This window comes from Pristis pectinata, chromosome 15 (assembly GCF_009764475.1).
Source record: "Pristis pectinata isolate sPriPec2 chromosome 15, sPriPec2.1.pri, whole genome shotgun sequence".
NCBI classification, from domain to species: domain Eukaryota; kingdom Metazoa; phylum Chordata; class Chondrichthyes; order Rhinopristiformes; family Pristidae; genus Pristis; species Pristis pectinata.
Genome location: NC_067419.1, coordinates 39,979,062 through 39,998,276, shown reverse-complemented (window position 1 = coordinate 39,998,276; position 19,215 = coordinate 39,979,062).

Below are 19,215 nucleotides of genomic sequence, written 5' to 3'. Positions count from 1 at the left end.
AATGAATATTTTCACTTTGTTGGAATAGGAAGCTTGCAGAAGAGAATTGTGTTTGCTGAAGCTGCTGTAAGAGAAACGGTAGGGCAATCTACTTATCTTCTCCCAAATCTGTAACAAAATACATCCTGCAAAAGCACTGGCTTTCTTTCGTATGATGTTTTTGAATCAAAGCTGATGTGCTTGGATTGCCCATTCCTCCAGCTCTCTGACCATGGCGGATTTCCATTTTATTATCATGAGTTATTTTAAAATCACACTTTCATTGAAAGCGATTCCTTCCCAAAGTATGGAGCTATAAGATTCCAGTTTGACATTGTTTCAGGAATGAGCTCATTGCAATGTTTGGCTTGCACCATATTGGTGGTGGCAAAGAAATCACAAGTTTCAGGCAGAACATGGAAGGAAGAATCCATGGCCTGAAGATTTTATGGTAGGGCTGTTGAAAATCTAATCGTACAGTGGTGTAGGTAGTCACCCACAGAGTCATAGAGTCATGGCTCCTTGGTCGGCATGGCCTAACTGGTCCATGCCGACCAAGGAGCCCACCTAAGCTAGTTCCATTTGCCCGGGCTTGGCCCATATCTCTCTAAACCTTCCCTATCCATGTACTTATCCAAATGTCTTTTAAATGTTATCATGTATCCGCCTCAACTACTCTCTCTGGCAGCTCATTCCATACATCCACCACCTTCTGAGTGAAGAAATTGCCCCTCAGTTCCCTTTGAGATCTTTTCCCTCTCACCTTAAACCTCTGTCCTCCAGTTTTTGGTTCCCTTTCCCTGGGAAAAAGACTGCGTCATTCACCCTAACTATGCCCACCTTGACTTTATACACTATATAAGATCACCCCTCAGTCTCCTACATTCCAAGGAATAAAGTCTAACCTCTCCTTACAACTCAGGCCCTCGAATCCTGGCAAACATTCTCATAAACCTTTACACTCTTTCCAGCTTAATGGAGTCTTTCCTATAACAGGGTGACCCAGACAGTACACAACACCCCAGGTCTGGCCTCACCATTGTCTTGTACAACTGCAACATCATGCTGCACGGCAGTGCAGCGGTTAGCATAACGCTATTACAGCGCCAGCAACCCAGGTTCAATTCCCGCCGCTGTCCATAAGGAGTTTGTACGTTCTCCCCTTGTCTGCGTGGGTTTCCTCCGGGTGCTCTGGCTTCCTCCCAGATTCCAAAGACGTACGGGTTAGGAAGTTGTGAGCATGCTATGTTGGTGCTGGAAGCATGGTGACTCTTGTGGGCTGCCCCCAGAACACTCTACGCAAAAGATGTATTTCACTGTGTTTTTTGAGGTACATGTGACTAATAAAGATCTTATCTTATATTAACTTATCTGCATCATTCTCTCACTGTAATCAGCTTGAGTGATTGTGTGGCTCTTTTATAAGTATAGTCTTCCTTGAAGTCACTGTGCTGCGGCAAAGAACAATGTTTCCTGAGCATGCCTGGCTCAAGTGTGTGCCTGCTGAAAGGAATCGAATTATGTCAGCACAACGTGTGGGCTGTTGCTCTGATTGATTTCCACATCAATAAGCTGCTTTTATTTTAACCAGCTGAGTCGACTTCTCCTTCTGAACTTGGAAATGAAAGGAGTGCTGGGGTCTGCCCCATGGTTAGCAGGAGCAGAGGCCCTGAGAACCCAGTTACAAACCAATTAGAATGAGAGCCACTCATAGTTACAGAAATCATTAAGTACAAATTGGAAGGAGAATGATTAGGAGCCTCTTCTTTGCATTTCGGACCAAGTTTTTAACTGATTGACTGACTGATGCTGATTAATTCAGCTTCAGTGGGATCCAAAACTACAGGAGAACACTTCTATAAATAGAGTGTTTCCCTGATAAAATTGCACCTCAAAAGTCCTACTGTCAATCATGAGGATTTGACAAAACCTGCAAAGGGCTGGTAAGGAGGATTGAGCCAGTTTTTCTGTTTCTGCCCCATCCCCTCTTTATACAGGCTACCTTCCCTCTGCTCTTTCAATCCAGATGAAAGGTCACAACCCGGAATATCGTCTGTCCATTTCGCTCACAGATGCTGCCTGGCTTACTGAGTTCCTCCAGCAGTTTGTATTTTTTGTTTCAGTTTCTACCCTTATTTTAATCTTCCATTATGTTCCATTTGCCAGCTGCCCCGTGCATGTCCTTTACTCAGGAGGGTCTGGACATAGAGTATTGGGTGAAACAACATGGCAACAGGCCCTTCGGCCCAACTCATTCATGCTGACTAGGGTGCCCATCTAAGCTCATCCCATTTGCCCATGTTTGGCCCATATCCTTCTAAACCTTTCATGGGCAGGCATGGTAGTGTAGCAGTTAGCATAACACTTTACAGCGCCAACAACCCAGGTTCAATTCCGGCCGCTGTCTGTAAGGAGTTTGTACATTCTCCCTGTGTCTGTGTGAGTTTCCTCCAGGTGCTCCGGTTTCCTTCCATATTCCAAAGACGCACAGGTTAGGAAGTTGTGGGCATGCTATGTTGGTGCCGGAAGCGTGGTGACACTTGTGGGCTACCCCCAGAACACTCTATGCAAAAGATGTATTTCACTGTGTGTTTCGATGCACATGACTAATAAAGATATTTTATCTTATCTTATCTTATCTTATCCATGTACCTGTCCAATTGACTTTTAAATGTTGTTATTGTACCTGCCAGAACCACTTCCTCTGGCAGCTCGTTGCATATACACACCACCCTTTGCGTGAAGAAGTTGCCCCTCAGGTCCCTTTTAAATCTTTCCCCTCTCAACCTAAGCTTATGCCCTCTAGATTTTGATTTCTTTTCCCCTGAAAAAGGACTGTGTGCATACACCATATCTTTTGCCCTCATGATTTTATATACCTCTACAAGATCACTCCTTAGTCTCCTATGCTCCAATGAATAAAGTCCTGGCCTGTCCAACCTTTCCCTATAACTCGGGCCCTCAAGTCCTGGCAACCTTCTTGTAAATCTACTTTGCACTCTTTCTAACCTACTGACAGCTTTCTTAAGGCAGGGTGTCACGGTGGCAGTTAGCGTAATGCTATTACAGCGCCAGTGACCCGGGTTCAATTCCTGGCGCTGTCTCTAAGGAGTTTGTACGTTCTCCCCGTGTCTGTGTGGGTTTCCTCCGGGTGCTCCAGTTTCCTCCCACATTCCAAAGACGTACAGGTTAGGAAGTTGTGGGCATGCCATGTTGGCACCGGAAGCGTGGAGACGCTTGCGGGCTGCCCCCAGAACTCTCTACGCAAAAAGATGCATTTCACTGTGTGTTTCGATGTACATGTGACTAATAAAGAAATGTTATGTTATCTTATCTTAACATTCCAGGTGAGCCTCACCATTGTCTGCAGCATAACATCTCAACTCCTATACTCAGTGCCCTGACTGATGAAGGCCAGTGTGCTAAACGCCTTCTTCACCACCTTGTCTACCTGTGGCATCCCTTTCAGGGAACCATGTACTTGTACTCCCAGGTCACTCTGTTCTATTTTAGTTCTTCGTAGGAACAGAGGAGAAGGCCATTCAACCCTCCTTGCTTGTTCCTACATTTAATAAGATTACAGTTGATTTGTTTCTCTATTCTAGTTGCCCACCTGTTTCTACAATAAACTTGCCGAACAAAAATCCATTCCTCGCAGTTTTGAGATGTATAATTTACAGACAGCCTTTGCAGCATTTTGGAAGGTGGTGGTGGGGGGGTGGGGGCGGGGGGGGTGGTGGGGTCAAGGTGAAGTCATGTGGTGTTTTTGGCGGTGTTATCTGAAGAAGTTTCAGACATCAGCTTCCTATTGGTTGGTATATTGTTGCTATCACACCTGATTGGTCTAACTTTTATGTTAAGGTTAAGTTATTTATTCTGGGTTCACACATTAAAAAAAATAATTTTTCTCTATCTACCCCATCAATTCTTGTGATCAAAAGCTCCTCAATAAATTACTCCAGAACCTTCTATCTCCTCCCCAAATTCCACAAGAAGGACTGTCCCGACAAACCTATTGTCCCACATGCTCTCCGTACCATCACTGACCTCATCCCTTAGGGAGATCTCCCCCCCCACAGCTACCAACATGATAGTCCCGCAACCTCGGACAGCCCACTTCTATCTCCTCCCCAAAATCCACAAGGAGGACTGTCCCGGCAGACCTATTGTCTCCGCATTCTCTTCAGCATCTGCAGTCCTTTGTTTCTCTACTCCAGATCTTGTCCGGTCAGAAAGAAAGAATAACTTCCATTTCTATAGCGCCTGTCGTAACTCAAGGATGTTGCAAAGAGCCAATGCTGCAACGTGAAAAACTATAAAACAGAAATCTCAACAACTTCAAGGACATAATGACCGGTGAAACTCATTTGATGATTTTGAACGATAGATAGTGGCCAGAACTTCAGGGAACACTAGCATCATTATATGCTACCTGACCTCATATTTCAATTCAAAGTTGGCTTGTAAATTGTGTTTGAGAAACCTTCCACTCATCAAGTGTTCATTGGCAAGGTTACAAATTCCATAACTTCTCCAATCCAAGCCAGGGGAGGAGAATTCTCAGCCTGTTCTGTGACTCGACCACATGGGCCACTTGTGTTGATGATACATTTGACTATTCAACCAAGATGCCAAGTGACCTGCTGTTCTCTTTTTCCTTTCTTCTTAATTGAAGGTCACTGTCATCAGGTATTTGTGATGTGCAAAATGAAGAGAAACACTGCACCAGGGTAGAGACTTGAAGTTTTCTGAGGGTAGTCTAGAATCTTGCTCTCCAGTTTATTACAGAGTGAAAATCAAACATCTCATCCTGCAAAAATAGCTTTGGGAATATTTCAGACCCGCTCTCAAATACTCACAAATGATTGCATTCCTATTAATAAAAGGTTGTTTTGTTCTAATCTATTATTTCTAATCTATTAAAACAGTCACCTTTGTCCCTTTGCTTCCTCCGTCAAGATAACACAGACTCTTTAACAATCATCCCAAAAGTGCTTTTTCTTTCAACAACATCAATATCAATTGGATTCTGCCTCAGGTCTACACAGTACTGAAACCAATTAAAATTAATCCAAATTGCTTTTTTTAAAAAAAAATCTCAAAAAAGCACAACAGTCAAGGAGCTTTCTCCTTTGCTTAAAAGTTATAACATATAGAGCTGAGAGAGACACTGACCCGATGGTGGGAGTCACTGACTCCCCTCCCTCTCCTCCTCCACCCAAGTGCTCTCACATCATATGGAGCAGACTCGATGGGCCCAATGGCCTACTTCTGCTCCTTTGTCTTGTGATCTGGTGATCACATCTGCAGCAGGAGCCACCAAAGAAGGCGTCAGGTGCTAATCCCACTGGGTCATTGGGTCAAGAGTACCTGACCCCATTCTGATCTAAATGTGTTTTAAAATGGAGGCTCTCTACAAAGATTATGTAATACAATGATCTATTTTCATTCATTAATGTGGACACGTCTGGTAAAGGCAGGATTTATCGCCCACTCCAAATTACATCTTAACCTAATGCGGCTTGCTAGGCAGTTACAGAAGGTACTTAAGAGTCGACCACATTACTATAGGGCTGGAGCCAGATGTGGACCAGACTAGGTAGTGATGGCAGATTTCCTTTCCTGGAGAACCACAGATGGGTTTTAATGACGATCGGTAGTTTTGTGGTATCCATTACTGATACCAGCTTGTTATTCCAGATTTAAACCCCAACCAGTCATTAAAAGACTACTACGTTCTCCAGATGAAGTCAACTATATTTTCCACAGCAGCTGTGTAACCAGATTTGAGCTCTGCGCCACTCTAATTGTGTCAACTGGCCTGACATTTTGCTGTCGAGACGTTTCCCGATGTCATTCGGTATTGTCATTTGCCTCCTGCTGCCTTTTGGAAGGTTTACATAAAGGGAGGCTCATGCCAATTGTGTCTTGTCAAGACTGAAATAAAAACTGCTAGGAAGCCTCATTTGCTGAGAGTCCCTGCTAGGTGACCCAGACACCGGATAGCAACAAACACTTGTTTCCTTACCGGGTGATGCTCAAGGTTGCCAATGAATCACAATGCTGGGTAATTTCCAATGGTCATTTTATTCAGTGTTAACAGTAAATGAATTGTCACTGGGCAGGATTGAACCACAAGGACGAGATTTGTGACTTGAAGTTTTTTCCTTGTCTGACCAGCACCCCATTGTAGGAAAGATGTGATTAAACTGGAAAGAGTGTGGAGAAAATTTATGAGGATGTTGCCAGGACTAGAGGGCCTGAGTTATAGGGAGAGGTTGGCCAGGCTAGGTCTTTATTCCTTGGAATGTAGGAGAATGAGGGGTGACCTTACAGAGGTGTTTAAAATTATGAGAGGCACAGATATGGTGGATGGTAACAGTCTTTTCAGAATCCAAAACTAGATGGCATAGGTTTAGAGTGAAAGGGGAAAGATTTAAAAGGGACCTGAGGGACAACTTCATGCAGAGTGGGTGAGTACATGGAATGAGCTGCCAGAGGAAGTGGTTGAGGCGGGTACAATACCATCATTTTAAGAAGCACTTGGATAGGTACATGGAGGGGCAGGGCATAGAGGGTTATGGGCTGAACATAGGAAATTGGGACTAGCTGGGTGGGCACCGTGGTCGGCATGGACTGGTTGGGCCGAAGGGACTGTATCTGTGCCGTATTGCTCTATGACTCTATGATAATCTTTTGTTTTGGTTCTTCATGCATTTTGAAAGGAGTTGACTTACTACAAACAGCATGCTTTTCTCCTCAGGCAAACAGATTTATTATTTTCTGCCCAAGTGCTGACACCCTATACATTCTGTTCCCCCTGCATTGTAGTTTTTTCCAATCCCGCTTCCACAATGAGAATGCAAATTAAATAGATCTGACACAATCTTTATCACAAATGCAAAGGGTGGGATCTATTTGTGCTTTTGGTTTGATAAAATCCATGGCTGTTTACACAACTGGAGTTTTAAACAAGCTGGCATTGATCTAGATCATTTTCACCTGATGCATTTGAAGCTGAGACAAATTATTGATGACAATACGGTTAAAGAATACGGGGTTAGCAATATATATCACATGCTAAAGTTGCGCCAACAACAGTTCTCAGGATATTTTATTGGAAGCACCCTCTTTCAGATTTTGATTCCTCAGGTATAAGATTGGTAAGAATCTGGCGGTTTAAAGTTAAAATAATCATGCTGATACTATTAACTCTTTTGCTATCAGAAATTAGAATTAGAAAATCTATGGAAGCAAGAAATACAATCTCAATTTAAAAATAGGGCCTGAATTTTTCCATCCTTAAGATCTCAAAAAACACTCTAAGATAATTGAAAATAATGGGTGATTCACAAGAGCACATAATTGAACAGAAGAGAAGCATACAGTGAAGGACAGCATCCTTTCTGTGGAGAAACAAGAGACTACAGATGGTGGAATCTGGAGCAACAAACGATCTGCTGGAGGAACTAAGTGAGTCGAGCAGCATCTGTGGGAAGAAAGGAATTGTCGATGTTTTGGGTCGAAACCCTGCATCAGGACCAGGAGTGAAGAAGGGATAAGATAAGATTTCTTTATTAGTCACATGTACAGTACATCGAAACACACAGTGAAATGCATCTTTTGCATATAGTGTTCTGGGGACAGCCCGCAAGTGCCACCACGCTTCTGGCGCCAGCATAGCATGCCCACAACTTCCTAACCCATACGTCTTTGGAATGTGGGAGGAAACCGGAGCACCTGGAGGAAACCCACGCAGACACGGGAAGAATGTACAAACTCCTTACAGACAGTGGCTGGAATTGAACCCGGGTCACTGGGGCTGTAATGGCGTTACACTAACCGCTACACTACTGTGGAGATACAAAGGGAAGAATGAGAGTGGTGAGAAAAGATTTTTCTTGGATTATCTTATTCCCACACAGGCAGACTAGCTCTGCCCAATTCCACATTAAAACATTTGTAGCAGCATACAGGGAGTGGTTAGTCTCATACTCTAAACTTGAAGGGCCACACATCCAATATTACATACGATGTCATATTTGTTTTTAGTTCTTTTGGGTTTTGTTTTTATTAGTGTTTTCAGCAAATTTGGATTTCTTTGCTTTCTGAAAATCTTCAGTCAAGAGTTGCATCAACTTTTGGCCTTTATAAGATGCAACCAGATTCTAATCTATAGTGATACCAGTTATGGTTATTCAGGCTTTCCTTAATTACTTTCATAATCTTCATTTGCTTCCAACTGATTGTCAGCACCTTTTGTTTCCTACTTCATTTCCACCCACAATTTTACTCTTCCAGCCTTTTTCACCACTGACCTGTGGATCTCTAAAACAAATAGGATTGGTCAAACAAATACGATATTTCCCTCAACTTGCCCTAATACCATTACGTTTATTCTTGGTTATTTTATTGTGTAAGTTATGTATAATTTATGTCAGCTTAAGTTTATGTAATTTATGTTTGTAATGTACTGTGCTGTTGCTGCAAAAACTTAATTTTCATGGAATTTATACCCTGGGTATGCATGCCCATCACAATAACCTTGAACTTGATTGGTTAGTGGTCTATATGAGCGTTAAAGCCACATGCAGAACTCTTGAGGCAAAATGAAGAAAAATATAGATTCAGCATGGTTGAAATTTATTGCTGGTGAATTTTATCAGTGAAAGAAGATTAAAAATAAGACTTCTGAGCCATTCATGACTGTGCATTTTTATTTAATGAAGTCCTATTCATACATTACCACAGTGAAACTAAACAAGCCAACTGCACTCCAGTTCAAATCACCTGTTGTCAGCCTTCTCTGTGCCTTTGTTATCTCTGCTGTCAGGTGGTTTTCGCCTCAGTGGCAAGTGGAAAGTAGTTTCAAGTTATCTTTAACATAGAGTATTTATTGATAATGCTGCAACAGTATGTGAGGGGGAGTTGAGGCGCCATTTAAAACAAACAGTTAATATAAAGAGTGAAAGAAATAGAAACTACAGCAACTTCTCCCCATAAGAACAGGGTAGTTTCTCCAGAACCATGCAATGTGCGGAGGATTATTACATATAAATTCTGCTTATGTTATTAATCTCAGTCTCTCACAGCAGGATGGTCAACAGCCTTGATTTATCCAGTCAGTTTTAATGAAAGATCATGGAGACACGGAGTCATACAGCATGGAAACAGGCCCTTTAGCCCACCGAGTCCATGCTGATCATCGTGTCCATATACACTAGTCCTACATTAATCCCATTTTACTCTCCTCACATTTTCTTCAACTCCTGCTGGATTCTACCACTCATGTACATACAAGGAGCAGCTTACAGTGGTCAATTAACCTATCACCCACACATCTTTGGGAAGTGGGAGGTAACTGGAGCACCTGGAGGAAACACTTGCAGCTACAGGGAGAACGTGCAAACTCCACACAGACAGCACTGGAGATCAGGACTGAACCCAGGTCATTGAAGCTATCCCTCCCCAAATCCCTCCATCTCTCCCCTTCACTTTCCTCCTTAAAGGCAGTCCTTACATCCTAACCCTCTGAACTCAGTTGCACAGCCAGTAGAGCCACTGCTTCATAGTACCAAAGATTCAGATTCAATCTTGACCTTTGGTGCTGTCTGCGTGGAGTTTGTACATTCTCCCTGTGACCATATGGGTTTCCTCCCATGTCCTGAACAGCTGCAGTAATTGGTGGAGTAACTGGGCTCTCTAAAAATTGCTCCTAGCATATAGGAAGGATGTAGAATCTGGAGGAAGTTGATGATCATGCAGGGAGAAGAGGTTACAGAGAAAACTTAGTGAGGCAATAAGGCTGTTTTGAGAGCTGGCATAGATTCAATGGGTCGAACTGACTTTTCTCCTTGTCATAAGGAAATATAGAATTACAAAAACATTGCATCAATTTTTTGGTGACTTGCTTTGTATCTCCTACTGTAGCTCAGCGTCAAATTGTACTTGACGATTCTTCCATGGCCTTAGGCAGAGGTTAAACATGTTGATGACGTTTGAAACACAAATCGATTTCAGAACAAAGAGTCGTCCAACTCTTTTTCTGTAGAGTCACATTGTAATCTATTCCTTGGAACATCTTGTTATAGAGTCATAGAGTCAACTCTTTACATATATACAGACTCAGTAATGTTACGTTGTCCAGCAATTAGTAACGGTAACAACTATGCTAATACAAAGCCTGGAAGCAGGCCCTTCGGCCCAACTTGTCCATGCCGACCATGGTGCCCACCAACCTAGTTCCATTTACACGCGTTTGGCTCATATCCCTCTGAACCCCTCCTATCCATGTACTTATCCAAGTGTCTTTTAAATATTGTTATTCTACCTGCCTCAACCACTTTCTCTGGCAGCTCATTCCAAATACGCACCATCCTTTGTGTGAAAAAATTGTCCCCTAGGTCCATTTTAATTCTTTCACCTCTCACCTTAAACCTATGTCCTCTAGTTCCCCCTCCCTGGGAAAAAAGACTATGTGCATTCACCCTGTCTGTACACCTCATGATTTTATACACTTCTGTATTTTGTACATCCCTTGATCTCCTACATTCCAAGGAATAAAGTTTTAGACTGCCCAACTTCTCCCTATAACTCAGGCCTTCGAGTCCTGGCAGCAGCTTCATAAATCTTCTCTGCACTCTTTCCAGTTTAGCGATGTCTTTCCTATAACAGGGCAACCAAAACTGTACATATTACTCCAAGTGCGGTCTCACCAACGTCTTGTACAACTGTACCATAACGTCCCAACTCCTTATGTTGAAGGTGTTCTATGAATCCAAGTAGTAGTTATTTTTGTTGTTTGGTAAGATGTCATGTGGTGGGTGGGTTATTTTTGGGATCCTGAAATAATAATAATAGTGCCTAGCATTGTTTAGTTGGAGATCTTCCTGTTTTCGTACTAGCCCAACCACTTACTCTCATCCTGGATGTCTCTTGTTTTGTCTTAATGTAGTTCACGTTTATCATTCGTGATACTTCTTCTATATAACTTTGAAAATGCCTTTGGTCCAAGATTGAGGCTGAACTATGTTTGATGTCGGGGGCTGTTTTAAACTGACTACACTAGGAAAGAGGGTAAACCAGAACATGCTGGAAATACTCAGATGGTCAGGTCACATCACATAAAGCATCTTTAATCTGAAATGTTAGCTCTGTACTTATTTTAGTGTTTTCTGCTTTTATTTTAGATTTCCAGCAGTTTTTTTTTGTTTCATTTACAGGGTAAATATAATCCCTGTGGAATAACACTATCAACATCTTGGGGTTCAGCACTGACCAGGAACTCACCTGGATCAGCCACATAAATACCATGTCTACATGAGCAGGTGAGAGGCAAGATATCCTTCACTTAGTGACTCACCTCTGACACCCCAAAGCCTTCCCATTATCTGCAAGTTAGGAGTATCATGGAATAATTTCCACTTGCCTGGATGGGTGAAGCTGCAACAATGGGAAGATTCTCTTGTACTACTCGAGAGGGTTTAACTTAGTCTGGCAGAGGGGTGAGACCCAGAGTAGTTGTATGGCAGATGAGAAAGTTGAGGTAAATATGAAAATTAAAGTGAGCGAGTTCAGTCGGCAGAACAGGGAGTGAGAGAGGTCTGACAGGCAAAGCTGCATTCATTTTATACTATAGTTGTTTTGGAAACATGGTTGAGGGATTGATGAGGCAAAGTGGTAGATGTTGTCTACATGGACTTTAGCAAAGCTTTTGACGAGATACTATATAGTAGACTGGTCCAGAAGGTTAGATCACATGGGAGTTTGGGTGAGCAAGCCAATTGGATATGAAAATTAGCTTGGTGGAAGGAGACAGAGGGTGGTAGTGGAGGGGTGTTTTTCAGATGCCTGTGACCAGCGGTGTGCCACAGGGATCGGTGCTGGGTCCACTATTCAGAATCAAAATCAGAATCAGGTTTATTATCACTGACATACAACGTGAAATTTGTTGCTTTGTGGCAACAGTACAGTGCAAGACATAAAGACATAAAATTACTATAAGTTACAAAAATATATAAATAGTGCAAAAGAAGAATAACGAGATAGTGTTCATGGGTTCATGGATCGTTCAGAAATCTGATGGCGGAGGGGAAGAAGCTGTTCCTGAAACATTGAGTGTGGGTCTTCAGGCTCCTGTACCTCTTCCCTGATGGTAGTAATGTGAAGAGGTCACGTCCCGGGTGGTGAGGGTCCATATCTATTAACAATTCAGATGAGACTGTAGCTGGCGTGATAAGTACGTTTACAGATGACACCAAAATTGGTGGTACAGTGGAGAGTGGAGAAGGTTGTTTAAGATTACAACAGGATCTAGGTCAACCAGGAAAGTGGGCCAAGAAATGGCAGATGGAATTTAACTCAGACAAGTGTGAAATTATACATTTTGGGAAGTTAAACCAAGTCAGGACAGGTTTAACTTCCCAAAATGTATGATTTCACACTTGTCCCTGGGGAGTGCTGTAGAACAGAGAGACCTCGGGGTACAAGTACATAGTTCCCTGAAAGTGGGAACACAAATAGACAAGGACGTGAAGAAGGCATATGGCATCTTGCTTTCATCAAATGGGATGACATTGAGTACAAGACATTGGTGACACTGCACCTGGAATATTGTGTGAAGTTTTTATTGTCGTACTATAGGTAGAATGTAATAAAGCTAGAGAGGGTACAGAAGAGATTCACAAGGGTGTTGCCAGGAATGGAGGGCTTGAGTTACAAGGAGAGACTGGATAGGCCAGAACTGTTTTCCCTGAAGTGAAGGAGGCTGAGAGATGACTTAATAGAGGTTGATAAAATCACAAGGGCCACAGATAAGCTGGATGGACACTGGTCTTATTCCCAGGGCAGGGAAGTCTAAAACTAGAGGGCATAGGTTTACGGTGAGAGGGGGAAGATTTAAGAGGACCTGAGAGGCAAGTTTTTCACACAGAGGTTTGTGGGTATAAGGAGCGAGTTACCAGAGGAAGTGATAGAGGCAGGCAAAATCTTAAATAAGTTTTTACATAAAATTAAATTTAGAAGACATTGAGACAGGTACATGCATAAGAAAGCTTGAGAGGGATGTGAGCCAAATGCAGGCAAATGGGATTAGATGAGATAGGCACCTTGGATGGCATGAATGAGTTGCATTGAAGGGCCTGTGTCCTTGCTGTTTAAATCTGTTATTCTATGAGTCTACTCTGGAAGTTCCACACCGTCCAGGACAAAGCTGACTGCTTGATTCACACTGAACATTCATTCCCTCTCCATTGGTACATGCAAAAAGCACTGTGTACTAATTACACTGCAATTCAGAAGCCAGTCTACTCAGACAGCATCAAAAATACAAGGGGAGCAGACACATGGATAGATCACCGCCTGCAGGTTCCCCTCCCAGTCACACGCCGCCCTGACTTGGACACGTCACATTCCTCCATAGTTGGCTCGAAGTCCTGGAGCTCCTGACTCCACCACACCACTGGATCACCTTCACCAGGAGGACTTCAGTGGTTCACCACCTTCTGCTCACGAGCAGGTAGGGATGGGTGATAAATGGTGGCCATGCCAGTGACATTCAGGTCTCAGAAAATGACGAAGGAAAAAGAAAGAAAAAGAAGAGGCTGAAAGGAAAGGGAAATTGGCAGTTTAAGTCACAGATTTGCTTTGTGTATTCCTGCACTCAGCTCTCACTGTGGCTCAGCACCATGAGCAATGTGTGAACAAAGATCTGACTGGGCAGAGACGGTGGATGTGCCACTGTTGCATATTCTTTTGAGAAATACCTCGAGGCTGACCTGCAAGTGCTAGAAGAAACAATTGGTAGCTGCTCCAGTCTCAGTGGGAAATGGATCGAATGGGACCTATGGCAGGGAAAGCGCGGAAGGGCAGCTTTTGAATTTGTGTGTAACTAGGAGACACAGAGACTGCACATGCTGGAATCTGGAGCAGAGAAACAAATTACTGGAGGAACTCAGTGGGCCGAGCAGCTTCTATGGAGGCAAGTGGACAATCCCTTTGTAACCTGCTTAATTTTTGGGCAAATTGAACAAGTGCCATTGGCAGGCGTTTTATTCTGGCTGAGAACGTTTGTGCTTTCAGGTCAGCTCATCCATTTGCACTTCCCTCCTTGACTTTGTTAGGGCTCCTGATGTTGCTCAGTCAAACCACTTCAGGATCACTGAAGCGCTGAATCATCTTGCTGAGGCATATCAGCTCCTGGGGTGGGCGGGGGGGGGGGGGTTGGATTGACAGGTAGATGCTGTGAGGCTGTGCCCATCAACTGTGCAAAGACTTAGGATAGGGGCTGTCCATTCATGGCTGAGATGAAGAGAAAACTCTTCATTTAGAGGGTTGTGAATCTTTGGAATTCTCTCGGGAGCGGTGGAGGTTGAGTCATTAAGTCTATTCAAATCTGAGATAGGCACTAACAGACTCTTGGATAAAAACATTTTATCCTCAGCTCCCTGTTCAAATAAAAGATATAATGTTGAATTTAGACATTAGACTTCAACATCGGTCTTTTTTTAAAACTTTTGTTACAATACCAGCCTACTATTTTTGTTCAAATGAACAATAAAGCCTCTTGAAATCCACAGTCATTGCTTCGAATATCAGTTTCCCAGAGTATGTAGTTCACAGCAATGCATCTTGCATTATTTCCAACTAATCAACCTCAAATTATGTCTCCAAATATTTATAGCATCTGTTTCCAAATTATTAACCCTTGTATGCCATTTCATACCAGTGACGGTGAGCAAATATCAATTTCAAATCCTTCCATTGCCTCTTCCCTCTCCATCATAGTCACCCTTTGACCATTCTACCTCCTGGGATAGTTGTGTTTCTCCATTTCTGGCCTCTAATCACTCTATCATTAACAACCATTCCTTCAGGCCCAAAGCCCCAACCTCTGCACTTCGTCCCCTAAACTTCTCCTGTCTTTCAACCTCCTTCTCCTCCTTCAAAATATTGTTGCAAAAACTAATGATCCAATTGCACCAGACTTGACAGATGCCATTTAAGCAAATATATCTGCCAACCCAAAGTCAGTCTGGGAACTCCCTCTGAAGTGCCAATTACTGGAGTGTGCCAATTAGTATTGAGCAAGGTAACTGAGCTTTTACTGGACTCCAAATCCATTTCTTCTACCAACCGTTTGCTCACTTGCAATAATATGTCCTTACACGGCTTGGTTTTAAGTTTTGTTCAGTAATGCTCCTGTGAATCACCTTGTAATATTTCAATATATTGAAATGGGCTGTAAAAACATAGATTGTTTTTGTAGGTATTAGCAATGACTGTTGCTGGTTCCCTGAATAAAGCACTGAATACAAACACTCCACAAAGTTACATAATATAGACAAGTGTTATAATATAATTACATCCAGATGTCATTTTGGATGCTGTTGATAGCTCATTATTTGGTTTATTAAACTATTTAAGCACTTCAGTAGAGTACTGCATTGTAATCACTCCCAGGTTACCATTATTTTATATGTAACATGCTTGAAGACAATAGTGATGGCTTTTCGCGTTGTCTTGACAATGTTGAGTACCAATCTAGGTCAGATATTACAGAGGAGCTCTCCAACTGATAATTGTAGCACATACATTTCAGCTTAGTGCTATTCCATTTGGGAACAATGAAAATGGATGAATACTAAATAATCAAGCAAACAATTCAAAACCATGATTGCTTTTAGTATGGTTCAATTGAACATAAAAGAAATATCAACATTGTTTCTTTCTTTTTACTGTTAATATGCTCAAGACCTTCAGGAATTGATTTGGATTAATTGTCATTATCATTTTGATGAACTGAAGAGGGTGATGACCAATCAGCTGTGACGTCCCCTGTTAACTGGAAACAAAATGACTGAAGCAAAGGTACGGGGCACAGTTGTATGGTGCTTGAGTTGATAAGCTGGCAGTCCAGTGCTCTAGACTAAAGGTCCAGAAGTGTCAGTTCATATTGTTGAAGTTAAATTCGACAAATGACACAAATCTGGAATTAAAAGCCAGCATCAGCAATGGTGACAATGAAATTACTGGATTGTCATTTGAAAACCCATCTGGTTCATTAACATCCAATAAGGAAAGAAATCATTTCATTCTTCACTGAGCTCGTCCCTTTGTGACTCCAGACATAGAGCAAGATGATTAACTCTTACCTGCCCTCTGAATTGGCCATGTGTGACACTTGATTCAAGGGCCAGCTAGTTAAAGCCAGCCTAACTAACAATGGTCTCATTCTGTGGAAGAACAGCGATTGTGCTGCTTACCCTTCATGGCTCTTGTTATGTTAGCACAGATTCACATGTATCTGTAGTCTTATATACTGCCTTAATAAAACCCTTCTCATATCCACAGCTTGCGGTCTTGTAGTTGATGGCATATTAGATGATATTTAATATTTTGTTGGAAACTCAAGATATAAATCTTAAAAAAATCAATTCCATAACTAAGCATTTCAGAATCAGTGATAGGTTTTTCTCATCCACACAGTAAATGAGGACAGATGAGCGAAATTTAACTGGCATGAAGCACAATGTTTGCACTCAATATTTTTAAATTTATATATATATATATATATATAAATTACTTCATTCAGACACCAGGATTAATTAGGTTCTGTTTAACTCAGAAGCAGTGAGTGGGCTAAATTTGAGAAAAATACCACACATGCAGTGTGCTATACATTAGTCCAAAACATTGGTTTGCAAATGAAAACTATTTATTTTCTTGTTATTTCTTGATAATTTAATATCACTCCATAGTTCGCAATGTGGATAGGAGCCAACATTTATCAGGTTAATGACTGAAATATAGTCTCGGTCCTTCAGGGAGATTAATGACCTTAAACGAGCATTAGTAGAAGTCTCAACTGTAACTCAGTGATGATAATTTGGACTGAATACAAGCCCCACTCCAGAAAGATAAGCTCAAAAAAGATACTCCAGTTCAATAATGAGAGAGTTCTCCACAGCTAGATATAATGTCTTTGGCGTAAGCTTTAAATCAAGGTCTTGTCTGGACTCTCAAATGGATTTAATGTTTATTCCGGATTTTTTTTGATGAAGTGAAGGTGTCATGACTTGATCTCATACTTTATCTATCGAGGAACACTCTTCAAAGTGAATGTTTTAGAGATGTTCAAGAGGCAGTGTGAAGCCAAGTCAGATTTTATCTACTGGTTCTAACTTCCACAATGAAGATTGAACTTGCAGCAGAATTCATATCAGACAAAAGTGGGATATCCAAGAGTTTGGGAGGAGTGGTCCCAAACATCAAGGGCATCAATCATTGGAGGAGAGAAGAAGCCCAGTGTAGAGAACATGAAATGCATCTTTTTGGGGATTTTTTGAGGAAACGTGGCAGTCAATTTGTACACAGTAAACTCTAATAAATGGTATCGAAACTATGTATTTTAAGACTTCCTTTTCCCCTGTGATTTTATAAATCTCTATGGGGTCACTCCGCTGCCTCCTATGCTCCAGGGAAAAAAGTCTCAGCCAATCCAATCTCTCCTTAAAGCTCAAGCTCTCCAGTCCCAGTATCATCCTCATGAATCTTTTCTGCATCCTTTCCAGCCTAGTGATATCCTTCCTATACCCAGGCGACCAGAACTGCACACAGTATTCCAAGTGCAGTCTCATCGACATGTTGTACAGCTTATTGTAACATGATGTTCCAACTCTTGTACTCAGTGCCCTGATCGATGAAGGCAAACGTGCCAAACACCTTCTTCACCACCCTGTCTACCTGTGTCACCACTTTCAATAGCTATGTCTTATGTCCTTGTACGTAAATAAATGTGCATTTGTGTGTGACATCGTGTGCATGTGTATGTGTGTTACACGAGCATGTGGTAATGTCCATGTACATGTACGTGCACATGTATGTGATTGTGTGCATCTCATGTACCTGTGTGTGTGTGTGTGTGTGTGTGTGTGTGTGTGTGTGGGCGCGCACATATTTATATAAAAGAGATTGGTTACAGCCTTAGCCAATTTTTCGGGGGTTGCATGATGGTTCTGTTGACTGATAACTGACACCAGCTGTCACATAACCAAACAATTTCTCTGACGAAGACTGAAACTCCTGGAAATGCTGCAGCATCTGTAGAGAGAGAAACCTTTTTGGTTAATGGCCTATTACTGACATTGTATTGCAATGCAGAGACAAATCAATGAGATTGAATGGTACTTATTTGTTATGTCAATACTGCACTCATTTCACTATTTAAAAGAATCTAATAAAAAAGAAAGGAAAAGTATTTTTGTCCAACTCAGACCATCTTTTATCATGACAGTAAAATGATTTCCTTTCTTTCTTATGTTGATCTTTCTCTCTTCCTCTTCTCTTTCCTTCTCTTTCCCTTTGCCCATCTTTCTCTTGCTATTTTCTTATTTGATCTCTCTTCGTCTGCTTCAGCCTTCCCATCTTCTGCTCTATCCTCCCTTCCTCTTTATCTGTCATTCTTTCCCCTTTCATCCTGTAACTCCTCCACTGAAGAAAAGGAGAGAAAACAGCAACTATAGAGGAGTTGCGCACACAGAACGCTGGAGGAACTCAGCAAGTCAGACAGCATCGATGGAGGGAAATGAATAGTTGATGTTTCAGGCTGAGAACATTCAACCCCCTCTCTCCCTGCCTACCCTTTAATTCTGGCTTCTGCCCTCTTCCTTTCCAGTCCTGATGAAGGATCTCGGCCCAAAGCATCGACTGTTCATTTCACTCCATAGATGCTGCCTGACCTGCTGAGTTCCTCCAGCATTTTGTGTGTGTTGCTCCAGATTTCCAGCATCTGCAGTCCCTCTTATGTCTCCAATATAGAGGAGTTATGATGGCCTATGATGTTGTGCCAAATTAAGCTCATGACACTTAATTAACTAATCCTTTCTGCCTGCACATGGTCCATATCCCTCCATTTTCTTCATATTCATGTGCTTGTCTAAGAGCCTCTTGAATGCCTCTATCGCATCTGTCACCACCCCTGCCAGTGCATTCCATGCGTCCGCCACTCTCAGTGTAAAAAAATTTATGCAGGGTGGCACAGTAGTGTATTGGTTAGTGTAATGCTATTACAGTGCCAGCGACTGGGGTTCAATTCCGGCCGCTGTCTGAAAGGAGTTTGTACGTTTTCCCCATGTCTGTGTGGGTTTCCTCCGGGTGCTCTGGTTTCCTCCCACATTCCAAAGAGGTACAGGTTAGGAGCTGTGGGCATGCTATGTTGGTGCCAGAAGAACATAGAAC